Below are 25,312 nucleotides of genomic sequence, written 5' to 3'. Positions count from 1 at the left end.
GTCTGCCAAATATTTTGCAATAAATGATTAGCTCCTTTCACTTGTTAAATACAATAGTACAGTGTCGCCTTGAGATAAGAGTTTCACGCTCGTAACTGAAAATAATCTTATCTCTAATCATCTTTCCCCTTTGAAATGAATGGAAAAAAAAAAGAGCTGACACCGGCCAATTAAAACAGCCGGCCGGCTAATCGGTCGTTGCCCTACTTAGAGCATTCATGTTTGGGGGGCAACTGAGAGCTACTCCTTGGGTACTGATTAATACGAAGGGCCACAACTAGTTTGATACGCACTTCTTGTTATTAAGTAGTACATTACATCAATTTATTTGGAGGTTTTAAATCTTCCCCTTATCATTGTTTTTCCCGCTAGCTTTTCTCCACAAATGGTATGACAACGCTGACCTTTGACCTATTCTAGTTTTTTTTTTTTTCAAAAATATTCCCAAATATACACCAATGGAAGTGTGATTTCAAAAGAATAGCATCAAAGAGATTTGATACGGCTTACTAGTTAGTGGAACATTTTGCGTGACCGGAGAGAAGGGCAGTTGATGTGGATATGCGCATTGCATATGGATAAGCACATCCACTGCACATAAGTGCTTCAGTGGGGTACCCAAATTAGCACCACTTGCTGAAGGAGAAAGAGAGGCAATGATAAACCCTTTGAGACGTTTCTTTTTTTGAGACTTTTAAGGGCTATACAAATAAATTCTACTTGTCTTGACATGATAAGTAGATATTCCCAGTCATTTCCCTCAATAAATGGGTGTGTGCACTACAACTTGCTTCCTTGGGGAGACAATAACCAGTGTCACAGCCGCACTAAAGTCACAACAGCCGCGTGTTAGCTCAAGTGTCCAATTTAAATTGAGGTTACTGATGAAAAGAAAGTAAAACAGATTGTGGGTCTGTATATTGTTCTTGTTCTATGTTTTGTTCCTGATATTTTAAGTTTCAATGCCTGTTTCTAGGAGACTTATCGAAAGGAGGTCCAATTTTTGTAGGAAATGTTAGTTGTCTACAACAAAGGCAGGTTTATTATTTTGGATTTCTTTTTTTTACATTACTTATTCATTTTCAAGGCAACATGTTTTTCTGTTTTAAAAAAAAAAAGAAGACAACGCCTGAGAATTAAATGTTCAAATTAAGGAGATGAAATGAAGTGACTTTCATTTAACAATAAATTGTGTTATGTTGTACTTTTTGAGAATCGTCAAAAAGACATGAGTGAGGGGGTAGTCATGGTAACACAAAAAAGGTTGGGAAGCAGTGCACAACACCAACAGGCAGAGACCACAATGTGTCTTTCTTTGCAAAATTCCAAATATATTTGCATATGTGTGAACACTTGAAGAGTGCTAACTGGGGATTACAACATTACGTGCGCCAGTGAAAACAACAATAATCTGCTCACTCGCCACAGCTTTGAAGCAAACAGTATTATACCACTAGACAAAGTCCAACAGCCACATTAGCTACAATCTGTTTCGAGGTTTGCATTCTGGATTAAGCGAGCGAAGGCAAAGTGGTTTGGCCTTATTCACAAACATTCCCTGAGTGATTTTAGCTTTGTAATTCTGTCAGCAAACGCGTACACTGCCTTTATGATAGTGCTGATACGTAAAAAGCCCGTCATTTGATGAAACAAACCGATTTGGATATGTCCTGCTTAAATTCTGATTAGCACAGTGTGGCATTCAAACATGGATCATTGCAAATGGGTCTATCAAATCAATGTTGCATGCATTAAAAATGAGGTCCCTGTGAACTTAGACATGATGGAAAAATTAGAATCAGAAAGGGCTTGTTGAATTTGTTGTGGTCAAGGGAGATACTAGGGCAGGAATTAAGAGCATCCTCCCTCAGTAAATCCCCTCCAGCTGGCCCCTCTGGCGCAAATTCCACGCCACATTAGCCTACTCAAATTGGGCTGTGGTCACTCCCCTCGCCTTGCCAACACCCCTCATCCCCTGAGAATTTCCGCGGCTGTCCTCTCACCAAGCTGCCTCACTTTCTCTTTCACTACTATGTCAAGGACACACGATCCAGTCAAATCAAAGATGCAAGCAATTCGATCATCGGCCACCCCAGCGACAAAGTCACATTATATACTTGCAAGGTGGAATGATGGCTGACATGCGAAAATCAGGGACAGATTTGACCTAACTATAATAAACTCACTAGACAAAGGCAAACCGACTAATATTGTTTCCTTGTGGCAGTTTTTGGTATGATGTGTTTTGTTTTTCTTTTCTGGTAATCGTGCTTTACTTATTTCTTTTTAGCCATTATTGGCCGGGGATTGAACTCACAACGTCCAGGTTGGGAAAGGACCACTCTACTACAGCCATGCCGCCTAATTAATTCATTCATATTTTGACTTTACCGTTACTTCCCAGATGAGCTAATTTAAACAATACAGCCCTTAAAAGAACGTTTGTCCACACGACATGGCTTGACTTGTATGTGTTCAGGACAAACAACCAATATTTTCTTTCATCGCAAGCGATGTCCACATGTGATGGAATTGTCTCACAGTAGATTGTGTCATGATGAAAACACAACACCAGCTGTCTCTCACCGATAGAATCAAACAGCACACAAATAGACACCCAGGAATTGACCTTTTCTCAGATCGCCTTAATGCATCAGCTCTAAGCCCTGAAGCACGCCAACAAAGGAAAAGATAATTGCCTGTGGTGTAACAGTAACGCTCTATGCTGATGGTGGAGATCACGGGACAACTGAAACCACGCTCCTCTCAACTGTCAAATATCACCGTGCTGACCAGGAAAACTGAATGATACTTCATCTGGCATCTTTCTAACGCCTACAAATGTTTGAGCCATGAAATGATGTCCGTTTAACACACCCGCAAGGGGAGATCTTGCAGTCTACCAGTATAAATGCACTTTGTGCATGCCTATCTCACCCCAGCGAGTCAATTTCTGCTTCCGCTATTTCAAGCACGCCCCAACCTCCCTGATTTTAAGGGGAATGGGGGTAAGCTGCTTCGATTGACGCCCTCTTCCACCTGTGCGGGTCTGGGAAAATACCAAACTAAAGAAAAACTCCACCCATGCACAGTTAGACTGCGCTTTGCGCTACACTTGCACTGGGCATGAAAATAGGGACCTTTATCTACATAACTGAGTACAACATAGCTCCCTGTCTTTTCAGTATGTGTAACTTGTGTGTAACATGTAAAATATATTTCGAAACAAATTTCTGATTTCACCACACAGGGTCTTTAATTAACTCAACAGCAATTGCGTGAATTGCTTCTGTTTACAAGATATGGCAAGAAAAAAGGTAGTGCGATTTTTAAAAAGAATGCAAAACTAAACATGAGGGATCTGAAATCTGAAATGACAATCAAATCTGTGCTTCTATCAAAAGAACAGCTAACGCAGGTATTTCTTAGCTTTCCTTGTGCATGTTTATTCTTCCAGGTGGCCTAGAATATCAGCCCACTCATCTCTAACAATATACCCAGATTTCCTTGGAAACAAATCCTCCGCCACTATCATCACGCAGGGGAAATCACATCCATACATGTGTCTCTTCTACAACGGACACAAGGTCACTGTGGGATAATTTTAAGCTCTTTTTGTTTTATTTTAAATCTCACAAGTATATGTCAGTCAGCAGCAGCAAAGACGTTTGCTTGTGTTGATACACAGGTGCCACTGATAAATCCCAAGTATATTAAAAAAAATGGATATATGATGGAGTAATAGGGCAAGTGAAAAGAAAAAATATTACAAGAATAAAGTTGAATTCAATGCAGGGTTTTTCCTGCATTCAAAATTGCGAGGCAATTAATATCAGTCCACATCACAGTTGTTCAAAACCGTTAATTTGGCCTACATCAACAGTCAGTGGTTATCTAACATGTTGAAAACTTTAGAATAACATTTGATTGAAAGAGTGAATGGTCATCAGACAAGAATGAAGGAGAGAAGCGCAGAGATGTCACCGCAACTTAAATGACACACTAAGCGCACAAACAGAAGCAGACACTCAGCCAACTTGCTAACTCGGATAACGGGTGCACATTTGCCACGTCATCTGCCTTCAATTTGTATTTACAAACTACTTTGTGTAACTTTTGCCCATCATGGAGCGCCTAAATGATTTAATATCAATCAATCAATCAATCACATTTTATTTATATAGCACTTTTCATACATAAAAATGCAACTCAAAGTGCTTTAAAACATTCAAAGCAAAACATAGAATTATCTTCAATCAAAAGAAAAGATAAATTATTTAAAAGTTGTTGAAAGCCAAACTAAAAAGGTGTGTCTTGAGCTTCCTCTTAAAAATATCAACAGTCTCTGCAGACCTGACATCCTCTGGCAGGCTATTCCAAAGGTGAGGACCAAAATGGCTGAATGCAGCCTCGCCATGCATTTTGGTCCTCACCCTTGGAATAAATAAAAGGCCGGCGCCAGAGGACCTCAGGATCCGCGAGGGCTGGTATGATAAAAGCAAATCAGATAAATAAGATGGCCCAAGACCATTAACACATTTATAAACTAATAAAAGTACTTTAAAATCGATCCTGAAACACACAGGGAGCCAATGCAGCAATTTCAAAACTGGCGTAATGTGCTCCCGCCCTCTGGTTCTCGTCAGCACCCGAGCGGCTGAATTCTGCAGTAGTTGCAGTGGTGAAATGCTCTTTTTCGGGAGGCCAGAGAGCAGGGCATTACAGTAATCTAAACGACAGGAAATAAAGGCATGCATCAGCACTTCCGTGTTAGCCTGAGAGAGAAACGGGCGGACTCTGGCGATATTCTTAAGGTGATAAAAACCAATCTTGGTTACATTTTTAATATGAGGAATAAAACTGAGCTCAGAGTCAAAAATGACGCCAAGGTTCTTCACACAGTGTGAGGGATTAAAAATGTGTAGTTTTGGTAAAAGCTTCTCTCTCTGACCTTCGGGACCGATAACTAAGACCTCAGTCTTGTCCTCATTGAGCTGTAGGAAATTATCTGCCATCCATGACTTGATATCTAAAATGCAATTTAAAAGGGTATCAATGGGTCCTGTGTCATCAGGAGACACGGCAATATACAGCTGCGTGTCATCAGCATAGCTGTGAAAGCTGATGCCGTGTCCCCTGATGACATCCCCGAGGGGAAGCATATAAAGATTAAAAAGTAAGGGGCCTAAAATCGAACCTTGAGGAACCCCACATTTAATTTCATGAGTTTTAGAGGAACAAGTATCCATACTTACAAAGAAATATCGGTCTGTGAGATAGGAATAAAACCAGTCAAAAACAGTACCAGAGATGCCCACTAGATTTTTAAGTCTATTTAATAAAATTTGGTGATCTACTGTATCAAAAGCAGCGCTTAGATCCAGTAGCACCAAGACTGTGAGTTTTCTCACGTCTGCAGTGCACCTAATATCATTTAAGATCCTTAAAAGAGCAGTCTCCGTACTGTGGTTCATCCTAAAACCAGATTGATATTTCTCCAAAATATTATTTGTATTTAAAAAATGATTCAACTGGATGAAAACCAGTTTTTCTAAAATCTTACTTAAAAACGGTAAGTTGGATACGGGTCTGTAGTTATTAAAAACGCTCGGGTCAGAACCGCTCTTCTTCAGAAGGGGCTTCACCACCGCCGTTTTAAAGGCAGCTGGGAAGACGCCTGTCTGAAGAGAGCAATTGACTATATTTAAAATTTGTTCTTCAAAAAATCCATAAAATGTCTTAAAAAGAAATGTGGGAATTGGATCCAAAAGGCAGGTTGTTGGGTTTACCTGGGAGAAAACTCGAACAAGTGTCCTTGCATCAACCAGGGCAAAACTTTCCAGTGTTTCCTCATGTAAATATGATTGTCCGGGTTTATTAAAACTTGTGTTTTGACGGGCTAAAAGACTGGATCTTATGTCATCGATTTTACTTCTGAAGTGGTCTGCAAAGTCCTCACAGAGAGCATCTGTTGGTCTCTGTGGGGACTTATTAAAATCAGAACTAGTTAAAAGTTCAAAGGTGGAGAAGAGAACCCTGGGGTTGTTTTTATTGACTGTAATGAGGTTTGAGAAATAGGAAGATCTTGCCAGTTTTACTGTTTTATTGTAAGATTTCAGTTGTTCGCATAAAATTTCATAGTGTACTGTAAGTTTACTTTTTCTCCACCTCCTTTCTGCACTCCTGCATTTTCTCTTTGATATTTTGATAGCATTGTTTCTCCACGGGGGTACAGTCTTTGTTTTTGTTGTTTTAATTAAAAGTGGAGCTACTGAATCTAATGATGATTTAAGATGTAGGTTAAAATTGTCAACAATAAGATCACAGGGTGCAGGTAAAATGTCAGCAGGAGTGTTTTTTAAGATCTCGATAAAATTTGCTGCCACCTCAGAAGATAGGTAGCGTTTCTTCACTGTTCTGACCGGGACTGCTAGATGGTTAAAACTGGCGATGTTAAAATAGACACAGTAGTGGTCTGACACTGCCAAGTCAACAACAGAGGACACACCAGCAGATAGTAGTGTGTGCACTAATAGTGCAACACGACTTGACGTGAAGTTCAACTCGCTCAGTTAAAGTGAAATGGTAAAACAAGCATTAGCTTTTTTCTTTTTTGGGGTCAAAGTTGATGCTCACACCTTGGAAAGTTGCCATGTTGTACTAGCAGCTAACTCCGGTGAGGGCCACTTTCTGCAGCTGTTTGTGTTAGTGGAACCCAATAACTGAATTCAATTTATGTATATTAATAATTTAATTGAATAAACTGCAAGTTGTTACTGCTTGATATGTTAACTGATAAACAGAGATTGACGCCAATTTTATGGACGGACGCAGGATGAGAGGTTTTTGAAAAAGCAAGGACGGAAGTGGGTTTTCGTCCGTCCCAATTCGTCCCTAACTGGGTCAAGTACCCACTGGCGTGTTGTGTTGGGTTCTTTTAAAAAGCAAGACCACTGTTCTCTTCTGCGATACCATGGAGCCGCCTTTATTAACTCCCTGCACAACACTGGAGTCCTTTTTTCCTTCCATGTGTGTTCCCTGCAGTAACATTGTACTTATGGGCATAGTCTGCCCTCTAGTGGTTCAACATATAATACCATGGATTGCGCCACAGGTATGGTACAGGTACAGTATGTCATCACAACCGATATACAGTACAACGTCACTCCCTCTTGTGCGATATTCCTTAACTCATTCAATCCCAAAGACATATTTATATGTCTTTTCACAGTCCAGCCATTCAATCCCAGGAACTTATTATTTTTTTTTTTCAAATGTTAGAGTAAAAGTGGGTCTGAAAATGTCTGGTACTAATTACGACTCTACCATACATTACTTAAAAACATGCAAAAATTTAGCGTTGAAGAATTACAACTTTATTCCTGCAGTATACTTTTTTCTGCCCTACAACCTGATCAAAATAAAAGCATGTGTTGAAAAAAAAGCATTGAAAGATTTTACTGCGCAATCTTTTTTTTCTTCTCTAGAAGCACAGGATACTTCACCTGACAGTTGATGAGCAATGACGGGGGGGAAAAAAAGCACGACTGTCTGATAAAAATAACATGAAAATGTTTCCTGGTTGTGTCATCCATCCTACAAGCTGCTGTCATGTGGGCTTTAGGATTGTTTAAGACATCTAGCGCTCTATAGCTGGATGGCAGGTGGATTTGGATTTGGGAGTCGGTCTGAATCGGGGGCACGCTTGTCACTTTGCTTCTATATTTGGTCAGTCGGCAGGAGACGCACACAGCAGACGTTTTGCTCCAACCATCCTTTGACACTTTGCTCTCCCTCTCTGACACATACAGTAGAAGAGCAAGCTGACACCCAGCACCAGCTTTGCAGACGCACATGTCCATGTGAAGACAGACAGACAGACAGACAGACAGACGAGGGACATGCTGAATGGCATTTGATTAGATTTTAGTGAACAGGAGGGTCTGCAGTGGTTCTTAAGTCACCAGCGGCTGCCTCATAACAACCCCCAACCACACAGCAGCAAAGCGCCAGGTGAGGTGCAATGTTGTGCAAGGTCAAGCCAGGGAAAGCTGCAGGCCCTGACGACATCTCAGCTGTTCTGAAGTTTTCACCAAGATCTCTAACCAGTCACTGAGTCCTCCATCATCGCACTCCCCCAAGCAAAACACCATCAAAAGCTTAAATAACTATCACGCAGAACACTCAGGGTTATAGTCTTCTATTCGCATGCAAGTCCTTTTCAGGAGCCTGTACTTGCACTTTCATAAATACGGTATTCTACCCATTCAGACATTTGATGCATGTTTACCATGAATGAACGTAGAAACACAAAAGAGGAGTTATTCATCAATAGTGCAGGCTACATGGAAATCCTGGAATGGGCACTTTTCCTATGGCTTGAGATTGTAATTCAGGAAAAAGTGAAAGCACACTTTAAATGTGAAAATTGGAAGACCTGGTTTGACAGAGAACCACTGACCCAGAGTACGTATCTGGCATGGTGCATAAGTGACAGGTTTAAGTCGACGGAAGAAGCTGTGCAGTCAAAGAAAGTGCGCAACTGCTCACCTTTTCTCTCTTACACACAGAATATGGTCCCAAGTGCTTCGACAAACTGCTCTGGAAACACACCACCTACTGTCTTTCCCTCAGATTTGACCCATACTGGTTTGCCAACCTTTCCACAGATGTCATCATCACGTTCCCCCACGATCCGCTGACACACCTGGAGCAGCAGGGGAGCTACACAGAGCTGCTCTTTATGGATTTCAATACCATGCACACCTGAACACCAGCAAAATAAAACAAAAAACAAATAATGGACTACAGAGAGGCAAAACACAGTCATTCAGCCACCTTTCATTGGTGCAGACTTCATGAAGAGGGTCTCCAACTTCTGGTTCTCTGTGCATCAAGGACGACCTGACCCGGAGCAGGAACCCCAGAGCCATCACAAAGGTACTGAGACTGTGTTCACGAGGATTCTCAGAAACCTTGCACAGAAACGATGTCTATGTCCTTCTACTGGCGCTCCAGCTGCACAGCAGCAGACAGGAAAGCACTCCAATGGGTCGTCAACACATCCCAGAGGATTACTGGCTGCTCCCTTTCTTCCTTGGTGGAACTCTACAGTTCTCGTTGCCTAAGGAAGGCAACGTAAATTCTCAGAGACCTGAGCAATCCTGAACACTATCAGCTTATACTGTTAATGTTAACCTCTGGCAGACAGTTAAGGTCATTAAAAGCCAGAACCAACAAGACAAAGAAACTGACCTTTGCCAAATTATGTCACTTTAGGAGAATGCACCCTCAATTACGTCGTACCTGTTACAGTCACAACAAAGGCATTCTTATTCATGTTCTTCCTGATGGACAGAAAGAGGGCAGAACACAAGGCGAGGTCCAGATTCTTTAAAGCCCCTTGAATATACAATCATGTCACACTTTATAGGGAAAAAACCGGCAACAGTTTTAAAATAGCCTGGTTTCGGAATGCCACGGCCCACCCACAACAAGCCAACAGAAATATATACATTTGTTCTCGTCAACTGTTGACATGGCATGACAGGCTCCATTCTTAGATGAATATAGTTTATACTACAATATTAGTTGCTAATGGCCATAATTGGTAAATGTGTGAATTGGTCATTAATTGTAAAAAAATAAAATAAAATAGATTGATCATTTGAATCTCAAATAATTTGAGGTCTAAAGAAGAACAACATGATATCACCATGTTACAGAGCTATATCCAATGACACATTACTTCCCATTAAAATAGTGAGTAAAAAATTAAGAGCTGAGTCCATTCATGGTAGAAAGCTCAATTGAGACTAGTCCTTATGGCAGGAAATGAAGAGGCCGCAATAACTGAAAACATAGACTTCAGAAAATGGATGAAGCCTCCTGGCTTTTGTCAACTAATGCTGCATTCAAGTTTGCTTTGAAATATAAGAAATCTCTCTGTAACAAATGATACAAAATGACAGTGTGCATATGTTTGCCTGGCATATATATATATAAAAAATTGTTTGAAATACTGTACATCTTTTCATAATGTTTGTAAACAATAGACACCAGGGTACTTTCAGGTGGCAGAACGCAAGTGACTGCCGTTGACCTGAACTGAAAATGAAGACGAAATTTGGTGCATTTGGGGTTTTGTCATCAGATGTCCTTTCCCTAAAAGGTTTATTTTTCTTTCAATGAACTTATCAAATAAATGAATCCAGCATAACCAGTGAGTGATGAGGACAAATTGAGTTGTTGTGACATTTTGCTTGTCCCATTAGGGACTGTCACAGCAAGTCACTTGCATTATTTGGTTTGGGAGTGTTTTTACATCAGATGAAACCATTTTTTCATTTGCGCTAGGGACCAGCTGTGGCTGGGTATTCGGGCACTGGCTGGAATTCGATCAGACTGGGAGGGAAACATCCATCATCTGGCATGTGGAAGACATTTTCTCAAAGATATATAGCAAATGCCTTTGAGTAATTGAGGGAAACTTAAGAATAGACAACTATTCATTCGAGCAGCAAAAGAGCGCATCCGTTCCAAGCAAAAAAATTTGCTCATCACTCAGTGGTCATGTTAACAATGTCTGAATTTGAACTGCGATCAATTTACCGGTTAAAATGTAAATCATGGCTTACATACTGTCTCGCTCGGAAGCAACTACACATAACATCTTTTCGACAGACACTTTAAATATTTGAACGGTAGGTAGAGAAGATGACTAAAATCTTCATTCAAGTCAGCGACCCAGTTTTCTCAATCACTCTGCTTTGGTCAACGTCATGTAATGATTTGTTTACAATGAGAATGTTTGAGCTTTTGCCACGCAGAACTAAATGTGATGTCATGGTCAAAAGGTCTATACAGTGCACTGTATCATTTGTAAAATAAAATCATAAATTACAGCAAATTAAACTATTGAAAGGTCCGTCGTAGAAGATGCCTGTACTTGTGTCCTTTTGAGAAACAACTAACAACCGTTAAAGCGAAAAGATTCTCCGTTTGTTGGTTTTTTTCTTTATTGACGGATGTCAAGAGAGCATCTTACTTGAATTCCTCCTTGCTAAGAGAGCAATCCCCCGTGGATGCGCGGGCCTGCTCAACATGAAGGTCACTTGTAGATAGCGCGGTGGCACCAGAGGCCATCTTGTTTGAGAGAATGAGGAGGGAGTCGCACAATGGACAGCCGGACAGAGTAATCCATCATGCTCCGGGGTCAGTGAGGCGCGGTGCACTTTGTGTACGTGTGTTTGTGTGTGTGTGTCTGTTTGGGGGCTCTTATAAAACATGTCATCCACACAAACCGTTTTCTGCTCTGTCCCCCCCCATCCGGGGAGTTTAGCTAAACAGGATTTACAACCAATTAGGAGCCTTCCATGGAGAGCAGAGGATCATTTGTTAGCCCACAATGACCATTTCACATTTTAATCAAGTGCACACGTTGAAAGCCGAGCAGTTCTTGACGTTAAATACAGATTAGGTCTCTGAGCTCATAAAAACTTATTAGCGCTGCATGATGAGGGGAAACTATCTAGCGCGCATCGAAGGAAAGGCCATGTACACTAAGAGGACACAACACCAACAACTGTACGTCTAAATCAGGGGTCGGCAACCCGCGGCTCCGGAGCCGCATGCGACTCTTTCATCCTTATGTTGCGGCTCTGCGTGCTTGAGGAAAATTAGGAATTACAAGTGTCCGATTGAGGGTATTTGTCTCCAAAAACATGTATTATGTCTTCTTATTAAATACGTTTTTGGCCACTTTCATATGTGGTCCTAGATCGGTTGCGTATCGGATTTTTTGCAATCCGATTGCAGTCTGAATTACGCCAGGTCGCATATTTCCGCCATTGATGTCATCCGAGAAGTAAAGTGCCGGCAGCCGCGAGAAGTTTTCTTGACTTTATATTTGACTTTAATATAATCCCACTTGAAAAATGAAGCATAAAGTGGACATTTATGGTGATAGTAGTAATTCAGCCACCGTTCAGATCGGATCATTTCTTACGCGCGGTTATGACGTGACGTCATCTTTAGTGACGTCTCCATGAAATGAGAACAAAAAGCTTCGCTTCATCATTTCCCCCAAGTACACGTATTGTATTTCTACCTCCTACCTAATCGCTGCAGTGTAGAAGTACCCCAACACGCTGGAGCACATTTACTCCCGTATCGCTAGGTCGTGAGTGACATCGTCTCTTCTTCTGCGGATGCGGGTCACTTTGGCGACGTATATATTCATACACCAGACAGACCGAGGTCGGATTTATAATGTAATATGAACGCTTACTCTAAAAAAATATTTTTTTTCCAAAAAGACGGCATCTTAGAGTCCTGCGTAAAGATGAAGTGACTTCCCAGAACTTATTTGCAGACGCTGCATGTGCGCAAAGGTTCAGGAGCAGAAGTTCAATGAACCAGGTAAAATAAATATTCCGGCAGTTATTTTGCAAATATTTATTTTCATTGTTCAGTGAAATAGTGTTCTTTTTTCCATTGTATTTTTAAATTTAGGTCAAGTCCACACGCTCCGAAAGCCCAAAGGATGAAGGCTCACGGCATTTTTGTTTGCTAGATGGATGATTTAAATTCAGCTTTTTAATTCATTTGAAAGAGACCTTCAACTCTGTAATTTTTTTTTTTGTAAGAGTTCAAAATGTGTTTATTTAAAAAATACAATTTAAATTTCTGGAACATGGATGGACTGCAGGGATTTCATAAGCAACACACTATTTTACACGTTGGACTTATCGCCCGACAAACGCAGGGCAATTACAAGCAACAGTTTTCACATAATATTATGCTATTAATAGCTTTTTGATGGGGTCAATCAGATGTGAAGACTTTGTAAAGTGTGACTTGTTGTAGCGCTTTTATTGGATTCGATTGTGCAAGTATACAGTACCTAATGAGTTGACTTGAGTTGTTATGCTTACGATACCGGACTATTGCCTTCAATGCGGGAGAGAGTTCGAAAGGACACACAGGATCGATGACTTTTAGAATGTTGGCACAACATAAGCTTTTTGGATGAGGCCATGCGTGACATTTCATTGAGGGGTAGTCGTTGTTCATTGAAAGGATAAATCCATTGTTGCACAACAATAACTTGGAACCCTACTTTCACTGGCCTAACACTGGCACGAAACTTCTAGTTTGCAGACCTCATTTGAAACTAACTTAAACTCCTAAGCCTTGAAAATCTTGCTGCAAATCCTACTTTGAAACCCTACCCTGGCTTTAAAATGTAACAATGGTTTGAAACCTTAAAATCCTTCCAACTGGATGCATCAGTGAAATCCTAATTAGAAAGTCCAAGTTTTGTTTGAAACCCTAACCTAGTATAGAAACCCTCATTTGAAATCCCAGCACTGACTGGAAACCGCAAGCCTGTTTTGAAATTTTAACCTTGGCTTCAAACCCTATTTCAAACCTGGCCTGAAATCCTAAAATCCTTCCAACTCATCTACTATATGATGACAGCACGTGTTCCTTTCCCTGCCAAGCTTAGAAAAAAAAAAAGTCACACGATTAACCCATTTCGGCCGGGAGCGCATAACCGCATTTCTACCACTAGAGCCAGTTTGTTTGTTTGTTGCGTGTTTCAACCTTTAAAGCCGGGAGAGTGTAAACATTTTTTTTTTTTTTAAACCATTTCTCAGTAAATTTGCAACCCTTGTTTAAAACCATTAACTCTGTCTTGAAACCCTAATTTAAACCCCTACGCCTTGCATGAAACCTTTACCCTGGCTTCAAATCACACTTCCAAATCCTAACCCTGGCTCAAATCCCCAATTTGAAACCCATAAACTCTAGTTTGAAACCCTAACAATGCCTTGTCAACCCTAACGTATTGTAAACCTGACCCGGCCTGTCCTGTGCACGCAGTAGGCCGGGTAACCTTGAAATAAATACGGCCATCTGTTCAAGCTGTGTTTCCACCAGCAAGTATGACAAGACTGCTGCTTGTGAAGGATTTAATCCACGCTGTAAACCGCTGACACCGTCCACAATGCACTGGCATGTGTCCTTAAATCGCTCTCGTAGCACTGACTGCAAGAGTAGCTTCTCTCAAGACAATAGAGGGTGCTGTGCACACACGACACAGCTGACTTGTCAGAGGATTTTTTTTTTCTCTCCAGGATGCAAGTGCCACTTTGACATAGTACCCGTCCATAGTCCGGTCCGCTTCTACTTTTAAATGGCCGTCCGTCGGCGAGTCCGACTAAACTTTTACTCTTACCCCCACCCACAAGGCTTCTGTCAGTGTTTCTAAAACTTTTTTTTTTTTTCCTCGTCGCCCATTGTAGTGTGTCTTCAATGACCGCTCTGCTTGTCTGACTGCACCCAACTTGATTCTGCTGGGAATGGGGATGGAGAGCTCTTTGCGCCTTCGAGCCACTTGTGTGACTAGAAGCCTCTCAGTCACACGCTGCTTATATAGAGACCGTCCGTGACGGCCCGGTCCGTCACATAGACGGAATGCCCAGCTCTGCTGATTAATATTGCATTTGCGGAATATATAGAAAAATCCACCCGTTTTTAAACATGTCAGGGGGCGGCCATTTTGTCACTTCTCATCACAGTTGCTCAGGGCTCAAATAACGACCAATCATGGCTCAGCTTCAGAAAACAGATGAGCCGTCATTGGTCTGCTAACTCATATTCCACAAACGCAATATTAATCAGAATGCCTGTTTTCAACTAGAGGGCCTGCATAGAACATAGTCTTGAAAATACATTTTTGGGTTGACTTCCCCTTTAAACAAAAACTTTATTTATCCTGGAAAGGAAAAATCAGCTGACAGTTGCCAGTTCATCACAACAATCAATCATTAGAAACTAACACTCAATTCCAGTCACATGCAGGTGTCCCACTCCTGACACGCAGCCAAACAAAGAAAGAAACTGTGATGTATACTTTTCGGTCCCACAGATGCAATGACATCTGTGCCCCATTTTTTATTTTATTTTTTTATTTCGCCGATCACGTGCGTGTGTGTGTGTCTGTTTTTGTTACTTGATTTTTAAAAATGTTTATTTGGGGTCTGCTTGGGTGGCGCCTGCGTGTCACGTGAAGTTGATGTTCTCAACAGCGATTAAATGTCGCCGACGAGGGACTGGGACCACGTGTGTCAGTCGCGGTCAAGGACAGGGACACACACACACGCACACACGTACGCACAGGCCCTCCCCTGCTCCACCAGCCAACTAACTCTGTTACAAACACATGAATCCAGTGAAATTGTATTGTTTGCCCTGCCTGTAATTATGTTGTTTGAAGTAGAGCTCAAACAACTGAGCATAAATTAGCCATCTGGCCACCTGATTAGCTAGTTTAACGCTATAGCCCAACTCAATAATAGACAACATGATACCACCACATACAACTAATGACATTGAAACGAAGCTCTACGTGGTCCGTGCATCGAAAAAACATTGGACTTTGCATCGTTGTAATTTGATTTGTGAGGATTAGTTTGACTTCAAAATGTGATGAAAGTTTGTTTGACTACTATAGGGGTGTCAAACTAGTTACGGCGTCCCTCGAGAGGGCCGTTATGACTTTGAGCCCATATAAATGTATTATCGCCTTATATCACGCTGCAAATTGATGAATGACTAGTTTGGAAACGAGAAGCCAGTTAATAAGGAGGGCCGTGGTTCAGGAGGTAGAGCAGGCAAGCATTCAGTAACCGAAGGGTCATCTGATCAAATCCCACTCTGTCTGAGTCATTTGTCGTTGTGTCCTTGGGCAAGACACTTCACCCACCTTACCTCCAGTGCCACTCACACTGGTGTATGGCTGGGTATGAATGTTTGGTGGTGGTGGTGGTGGTGGTGGTTGTGGTCGGAGGGGCCATAGGCGCAGACTGGCAGCCACACTTCCATCAGTCTGCCCCAGGGCAGCTGTGGCTACACACATAGTTTACCACCAAAAAAAAAAAAAATGCTTGCAGTATCTCATGTTGAATTGTTGTCGACACACATTATTTGCCTTCACGGGGTCACATAAAATGATGTCGCAGGCCGGATCTGGCCCCTGGGCCTTGAATTTGACACCTGTGGATTACTTTAACCGGTTTGTATGCTAGTCACAGGCAAAAGAAATGCAATACGTCATTGGTCGTTTGTTTTCACCGAGTAGAGGAAGCATTTGCATTGAATTGCATTGTGGAATATCAGTTATATAGAAAAATCCACATCAGATATGCCCGGATGTTCGGAATTGTCAATTTCCTGGGAAAAATACCCTTGTGCCTTCTTCTAATGACAAATCAGTTTTATTCATTCTCATACCCTTGGCCTGTTTGGTTACTAATTACTCTATTGTTTAACTAATTGTAGCTTAATAAAAGGAGAGGGTGAAAAAAGAACGAGAAAAGGTGTGTATACGTGTGTATAGTGTTTATTCATTTTTTAAATTTACACTTCTACGAGGTATTCCATATGTGCAAAAGCGCCTTTTTTTTCCCCCCGGAGCACTTGCCCCCCAAAATGTCTCTGCACGCCACTGTTCAGTTCCCAGGGAATCGGTCGAACTAATAGTTACCTTGTACAAATTTAAATTTAAAATATTGTTAGTATTCCAACAAGGAAAAAGAATGAATCTCCAGGATATATATAGATGGATGGATGAATGGATGGATGGATGGATATACATACATACATACATACATACATACATACGTAGTGCCAAAGCACAAACCTACTCATTAAAATTGGCATTCATCAGCCTGATAACTGAAGGGATAAAAGAGTTCAGCATCGATTTGTTTACCCAGAGGTGCGCAGTAGCACCGCCTTGTGGGCCTTAAATCAAATCCACCAGACATGACATGGTCTACCTGCTTCATAATACAGTTTGTTTTCTGAACCACAAGTTTATTCCGGAATACATTTACGTCTGTTATCTGGACTACAAATATATTGGAGCAAACCCTGTCTGATTCCTGCTGTTCTTGTCCTTCACAGAATGACCATTAAAAATCAACAAATGAAAGCCAATGTTAAAAGACTCAATAAAAGAATGATGAAGGGAACATAGAATGGTTTTAAAAACACTAAATGATGTGCGCTTCTGTGCCAGGTAGATTCTTTGTTTTCCCCTTTTGACAAACAATACTTGTGTTTGTTCAACTTAAAGCAGAAGTCAACCCAAACATTTTTTTTTCAAGAATATGTTCTATGCAAGCCCACTAGTTGAAACAAGGCATTCAGATTAATATTGTGCTTGTGGAATAAGATTTAATCCACCCGTTTTTAGAAATCTGTGGGGGTGGCCATTTTGTCACTTCTGTCAACTGAAAATGACATCACAACTGCTCAGGGCTCAGGTAACGACCAATCATGGCTCACCTGTTTTCTGAAGCTGAGGTGGGATTGGTTGTTATCTGAGCCCTGAGCAGTTGTGATGTCATTTTGAGTCGACAGAAGTGACAAAACGGCCACCCCCTCAGATGGCTAAAAAAGGGGATTTTGCTGCTTAACTCATATTCCAAAAATGCTATATTAGTCAGAATGCTGTGTTTCGACCAGTGGGCCTGCATAGAACATATTCTGGAAAAAAATATGTTTGGGTTGATTCCCCTCTTTAAAATGACAATTAAATGTGCTCCCCAAGTAATTATAGGTTTTCACAATTTACAATGAATGGGATAAACGTGTAAAAAGAAAAGCAACCTAGTGCCACACATTTATGCAAATTTATGTAACAGAGTTGGTAAGAACTTTCTGAAGAATATTTGATTTCCATTGAAGAAAAAAAGGGGGTTCAGCTGTTATATCTGCCTCTGGTGGCTAAATGAATGAGTCAAAAACGTAGACTTCATTTTTAGATTCCATTCCAATGCTACCTGGGCCTGTCCCATTTGTCTTCAGTTAAGCATGTCACTTGCTCATCAGATGTACAATAACTCCAAAGGTGCCTCATTTAAGAACTATTTCACTGTTCATTGATTCCCACCTCGGCTTGCTCATGCTACAAACACGTGGAACACGGAATGTTGAGTATGTTGAAACTCACACGTCATTGCGCATGTGTAATCCACATGACAATTGAATTAACATTGTTTTGCTGCCCAGCCTGATGATGCATAACTGCTTTCCACCGTGCAGGTCATCAGGAGTGGAAAATCAGTCATTCTACCATTACCAATAATGTGGCCAGAAACAAAAGCTCCAAAAGCTTTCTTTTGAGTAGGGATAGACCGATTATGGGCCGAGCCAATTATCGACATCGATATAAGACAAATATCGGCATCGGCCTTTTTTAAAACTCTGCTGGCCGATAATAAATCAATTTAAAACTGTGGAAATCAAAACAAAGGTTTATGAAAGTTTAACATCATCTGTCATTTTGAAATTTTCATTTACTGTAGAAAACTACATGGAGCTATTGTTTAAGTTTTTCTTTATCTGTTTTAAGACATGCTGACAATCTTGGGTGCTCCCTGAACTTTTTGTTAGAATTTTATAACAGAGATGTATACTCTCAAAAAATTCATAACGATTTTTTAAAAATCCACATGATGCAAACCTGAAACGTTATTCAATAAACATGCTTAAGGATGTTAAATATGAAGTGAAGAGTAATTTTTTCTTTAGATTTTGATGCCAATATTTTCCTTTTCACTGAAAATATCGGTTATCGGCCTCTTTGACTCCTAATAATCGGTATCGATATGGGCCCTGAAAAAAGCATAGCGGTCTATCTCTACTTTTGAGTCAAATCAGAATTTAACTTTCATGTGTAGGTCCAAAGACACACAGCCAGAAACATTACATGTAGGGAATTATCTTTTGTGTACACAAAACTAATAGCAAAATAATCGTTTGTCATTTTTAACACCGCTGTACAGGGTCGAGAGAGAGAGAGAGAATGATAAAAGTGTTTGCCATTATTGTAATTGATTAAATTATAAATGCTCACATATTCCACTTGTTTATATTTACTTAGTAGAATCATCAACAGGTGCAAGGGTCAGTGGATGCTCAGGCAATAAAGTGGACAGTGGACAGGGAGAGCTAGGGAGACTTTGCAAGGAGAAGCTGAAGAAATGCTAAGTTCTAGTTGTAAGCAGTGAGTTCATGAACAGGCACACGTCTGTGAAATATCTGGCTAGACAGATCTCTTTATATTTAAAAGCATCTATTGCTTCTCAAACCTTTTAGCCAAATACACCTCAAAAAACTCTTGCCAGCCGACATACCAAGGTGATAACCAATATTAAATTGCAGTAGCGTAGTAGCGTTAATCAAAAACATGGCAAATATTTTATTCCTATATATATTTAAGATTGTATATCACTGTAAAAATATGCACAGTTGGAACAATAACGGTGCTTAAATGTGGAAAATAAAAATCGTGATTGAATGAAAATGTACTGCACATAAAAGTTAATTTTTAAAAAAAGTACCTCAAATGTTTGAAAGCAAAGATTTTTAAAAGATTAAATGCAAATGTGTTGTATTTTAAAGTTAAATACAACTGCACTTAAAGTATTGTACTGGATTCAAACCCCAAAAAGGTTGAAGCCCCTGCAACATTCGGCACAGTTTGAACATTTTAGTTATTCTTGAACATACCACCAGAGGGAGCCCACATCATAGCATACTTGTGGAACCACTGCTCTAGGCTGTTGTTTTATACCAAATTTCTCTCCTTTTGACCTTCAAACTACACCAAATTGATTTTTTTTTTTAATGAAAAGATCATCAGCGGTGTACCACAAAAAAATATTCGTCCCCCCACCTTTCAAACCAAAATAATGCCACTGCATGAAATACAAGTGAAGTGGACGTTAAACAGCACTTCTGAAACACATGCAAACATACACACACACACACACGCACACACACACAAACAACTTCATGTTTGCTTCGTTGCCAAGGTACTCCAAGTGTGAAGAACAGTTCTGTCCAAGTTTTTCTAGAAAAAAAACATCCTAATTTCATTTGCTGCTTAAATTTCTTGGCATTCCTACCAATTGACTCAGCCAGGGCGCGCCTACTTTAGTCCATGAGCCAATCCAGGACATTTTCATTAGATCGATCCCCTTGGACAAACTCTCAAAGTACATAAGACCTCCTGTCCACACAGTCAAACATACGAGTCTGCAAAGAGTCACAAGGTCAAAGAATCCGATCGTTTCTTGCTCTGACATCATGAGGTGTGTAACATGAATTTAAGACGTTTCAACACGCATTGCTATTCTGCACGCCAAGCAAAACAGAACTCTTCCCAGTAACCTTCAGCACGTGCACTCAGTACTCAACACCTACAGGTCTTAAGTGGTACTTGTTGAAGTTCACATATGATGCACAGTATTGGCACTGAGCCATTCCCCCTAAATGATGGCATTTCACTCCTAAAATTTGAGACAGTGCAACTGTGTACATTTTTCATCTACTCGCGCATACATGACCAATATATTTCCTTTTTTTTTTAAATTAAATACTATACTATATTTTCTTGTTGACAAACCTCTGCTCCACTCTTACGCAATATAGTGAAATTTTGTGGAAATGTGAACATTTACTTGGCAAGTCGATTTGTGATTTTTGTGCACCCCTAAAATTTCAGGTTAGGAGCCACTGTGTTCCTAGTAAGAAAAGTTAGGCTGGAGCCGTGCACGAGTTATGTGACAGCTGTAGTTTACTTTATTTTATTAGACAACACCTTTTTTTCTTGAACTCAACAAGCACTCCAAATATTTGAAAAATGAAACTAATAAAAACTGAACTAAAATAAAGCATATTTGGGGAAAAAAACTAATAGAAACTAATGAACTTGAAAACTTGAATGAACTAAAAAATTTAAAAAACAAGTCAAAACCAAATAAAAACTAACTATTATGAAAAATACAAAATAACACTGATTCAGCAACTGTCATAATGTCATATTACTCAGTACTTTCAAATGACAGAAACTCATAATGTTTTACAAACTACATTGTGGGAGTAACTTGGCTAACACTGGCTGCACTATTAATGTCAGTTGTTTTTTTTTTTGTCTTTCTTGGTTCCAGTCTGTTAGACACAAACAAACAAAGCCAAGTCTGTCTGAAATGTTACGATAGACAAAAGTAGGTTACAACAAATGTGCATGTGGTTCATGTGTTATATTTACACAGTGCAAACAGTGTGCGTTGCCTGCTTTTCGCCTGGAAAAAAAAGTAGATCGACTTGATGAACTGGTTCATTTGTGTCAAAGGGGGAAGAAGTATTGCTTCTCACTCTCTCTGACCTCTCGTCTAGTGATCACACATGAGCCGGTTTCCATGGACACGAATATCAGGAAACTCTAGACCAGTGCTTCCAAGTCTATTTAGCTTAATGCTAACAAACAATAAAAATCGTCATAAAGGGCTAACTAATAGCCAATATAATGATACTCACAGGCATATATTCTTTATCCTTTCCAAAAACGCCTAATATAACTGCAGCTCACTGAAGTCCGACTCCACTGAATTGAAACAAAAATGTTTAATTCTTTACATTCTATTTCAGAACAATTATTTCATAAAGTACAGTATTATTTTCCTCATTAAAACAAAAAACACATTACAAACATTTTTGCTGTGTGTTTTTGAGACGACCTTCAACTAATTAACAGCATTTCAATTCATTTCAACGTGATGATTTGAAAAATTGAGACGCACACATAGTTATATAGTTATAAGTCCCAAAGTTGTGTGCCGTCATTGCTACATGAGATCGGCGGCTATGTTGCAGGTAACACGTCTAACATAATAACGAATATCCGACTTTGAATGTTTCTTAAACGAGGAAGCAAGCAGTATTTTTAGCCAAAAACAAAGTACAACAGCTCTGTTCTTCGTTCTCCGCTGCTTCGCTCGCTAGCCGTACGATGCATTCACGAACCTCGGAAACATCACAACACAGATAACCCAATTCGTTACAATATGCTGTTGAACATTCAAAGATTTCAATGCCTAAAAAGTGTAAATAATTTCATAAAGACTTTAAAGTTACTGTATTTCATTATAAAAAGAGTTTAAATAGCCAGTTAGCAATAATTGTAACTGTTATTGTATGCATTTTGTTTTATCACAAAAAGTATATACGTACTGTAATGACAACTTGTCTTTAACTTGAATACTTAGATGTGTCATAGGCTGTTGCTGCTGAGTGTTTAAAGATGTCATCCATCCATCCATCCATTATCTGTACCGCTTCTCCTCACAAGGGTCGCGGGGCGTGCTGGAGCCTATTTTAAAGATGTCAGTGTCTTGATAATTTATAAAATTAAGAGATCTTTATTGTTAGTGTATTTTTTATTCTGTGTAATTTCTTAGAATGTCTTCCGAATGGTTCGCTTTTATTTTTTTTTGTCCAAAAAAAAAAAAAAAGTACCATTTACTTGTCATCTTTTCAAAATAAACATATTTTTTGAAAAAAATCTGTTTTTTTTGTACCGAAAATATACCGAACCGAAGTTGATTTCGCGTACCGTTACACCCCTAGTCCCTGGACTCAAACTAAAAGTTGGACAACCGCTGTCTAATTCAATGTAAGAGCAACTTTCAAGCTTCTCTTTCCTGCTCCACATCTCCAGCGAGCTGTGTTATGTTATCAACTCAGCAACATGGCTTCTTGCAAGTAGGTCAGCAGGCTCCTGAATAAATCCAGCTTAAAGCAAACAAGTTTGTTGTTCATCTCGCAATCAGCTGCACTGACTCGGGCTGGAGGCAACATTCTATGAGTGAAATTCAAGAAGTAGCGCAAATGCAAGATGCGTGAGACAAATACATCTTTCAGTAAATCGTTTTCAAAAACAACTCAATCTCCTGTTTCACATTTCCCACAACCGTGAGAACCTCCAGAAATATCAAGCCAGCAAAGTGGAATTTTTCCTGACTTGATTGGCAGATTTCATCACAAGAAAATAATAATGCAAAACCCATTCATCAATTATCCGATCCGCTTATCCTCATGAGCAGTCTTCGGGCAGTGCGCGGGGTACACCATGAACCGGTTGCCAGCCAATCGCAGGGCACACAGAGATAGTCAACCAGTGACACTCACAATCACACCAAGGGACAATTCAGGGTGTTCAAGTAACCTACCATGCATGTTTTGGAATGTGAGAGGAAACCGGAGTACCCGGAGAAAACCCACAAAGGCACGGGGAGAACATGCAAACCCCACACAGGAAGGCCAGGGCCGGATTCGAACCCACGACCTCTGCACTGTGAGGCGGACCTGCTAACAAGTCAATCACTGTGCCCACAACGTAAAGCACCTACCTTACCTAATTTCACTTTGGTTACAAAAATGGCATAAATTAAGGTTAGGAAATATATAGACTACTAACAGCACCTTAACTTAAAAGTGCCTGTAAAAGCGGAAGTCAACCCAAACATATTTTTTTCAAGAATATGTTCCCAACAGGCCCACTAGTTGAAACACGGCATTATGATTAATTTTGCGTTTGTGGAATATAAGTCAAACGGCAAAATGCACTCGTTTTTAGCCATCCCTGGGGGCGGTCATTTCGTCTTCTGTCGCCTGAAAATGACATCACAACTGCTCACAACGACCAATCACGGCTGACCTGTTTTCTGAATCTGAGCCGTGATCCAACCACATGATACATGTTTGAAGATAATTGCTGAAAGCATGTGCAAAGACTGAGAACTATGCAGTATTCATTTCAAATGAATTTGTGGAGCTCTAGTATCAAACTGTTTTTCACCATTTCCGTTTTCCTGATTTCTGGGCGAGGCTAAAACAGCTCCGTGTGATGCAATTGGGAGTCGGGCATGACATCATTCATCATCAGCTGCACTTGGGACATGCATTTAGCTAGCTAGCTATACCTACACCCCAAAAATACATCTTTGCTTGCAATAACCCCCACAGGAGAGAACCGGCTTGATTTTTCAGACTTATTTAATATACTCTGCAATCTTTTTAATCCTTAAAATTTGGCAGAGTTGTTAACAACACTCTTCTCTGGGCTGTGCCAAATTTAGACGACTTTTACAGTAACTATAAAGAGTCGATAATGAAAATCCAAAAGTGTTTTGACTGAAGCTCAAATGAAAATAACTCAGGAAAATAAATACTATTTTGCTATTTGAAAATGCATGAGAATACAGTAGATAGCATCAGCACACAGAAGGAAAAAAAGCCCAGACTGTACAAGAGACTGAATGAGGCTTTTGACAAACGTGTGTGTCAAATAGCTGAGTGTTCTCATTTAGCTTCCCTACAAGTTCTAGTACAGTACGCACACGTCAAAGAGCCATCCATCAGCAGATTCACAACAAACAAACTCATTATGCGGCCATTCAGGCAGCAGGTATCAGATGTGATGGTCAGTATTGATATGGTGCGTTCATTCATATTGATATGCATCAGAAAGCATTGAAACAGCTGACATCATAAAAAAAAAAAACAGCATTAGTAGTTTCAAATGGATTTCATTCTTTCCATGAATATGTTCCTAATACAAGTGTATTTTACTAGTAAAACATGAAAGTAAATAGTGGTGGGAAGCAATGAAGTATATATACTTTGTGACTATACTTCAGTACCGTATTTTCCGGACTATAAGTCGCGTTTTTTTCCCTATAGATTGGCCGCGGGGCGACTTATACTCCAGTGCGACTTATATATGTTATATTTCTTCTGTATTATGCATTTTATGGCCAGTGCGACTTGTACTCCGGAGCGACGTATAGTCCGGAAAATACGGTATTCAGATTTTTTTAAAAACAGTTATCTTGTCCTTTTTACTTCTTACTTTGTCAGAATAGGCGTATTACTTTTTTCAAACTGCGAATGATGACATAACGTGCAAAAGACAAATGGAGACAGTTAAAGGTAATTGCATTTGAGCTCTCCATTAATTTATCTTGGGGTCTTGTCTTGGTGTTCGCCAAGAGGCAGCAGGCAAGGACAGCAGCACTCCAGTGCAAGCGTGCCCATATTTGGAAGTGCCTGCGTAGCAGCCAACCTGGAAGTAAATGGGAGGCTTTTGCTCCCTGGTTGCTCAAATTATGTTCGTGTTTTGCTACTGCATCCCCTGCCCCAGCATCAGTGCCACACGGATTAAAAAAAAAATTCCATTTTGGCGTGATGTCAGACGGCGCATCTAATAGGTGAGATGATGGTGGAGTGACTTCGGCGTGAAATGAGAAATTTATTTGGGCGGTATTGTAGGCTACAGTGAAAAAAGCGTAGACAAACTTGAAGAAGCCTAAGTACACCTCAACATGGTCTCCAAACAGAAGTAGCCCAAGAAGGAAGCTGAATTGCCAGAGATCCTGCCATTCCTTTATCA

The 25,312-nt window shown here is 40.2% G+C and overlaps 1 protein-coding gene across 6 annotated transcripts in view; it reads right to left on the bottom strand.

Moving 5' to 3' along the window:
- The window catches only part of rap1gapa (RAP1 GTPase activating protein a), an 81,232-nt gene that overhangs the window by 38,186 nt on the left and 17,734 nt on the right, over window positions 1-25,312 (bottom strand). The window lies entirely within an intron of this gene.

This window comes from Filicampus tigris, chromosome 1 (genome assembly GCF_054856515.1).
Source record: "Filicampus tigris isolate MCC_2025a chromosome 1, RoL_Ftig_1.0, whole genome shotgun sequence".
Lineage (NCBI taxonomy): Eukaryota > Metazoa > Chordata > Actinopteri > Syngnathiformes > Syngnathidae > Filicampus > Filicampus tigris.
The sequence above is the reverse complement of the archived record's forward strand: the minus strand, read 5'-3'. Positions and strand labels throughout refer to the sequence as shown.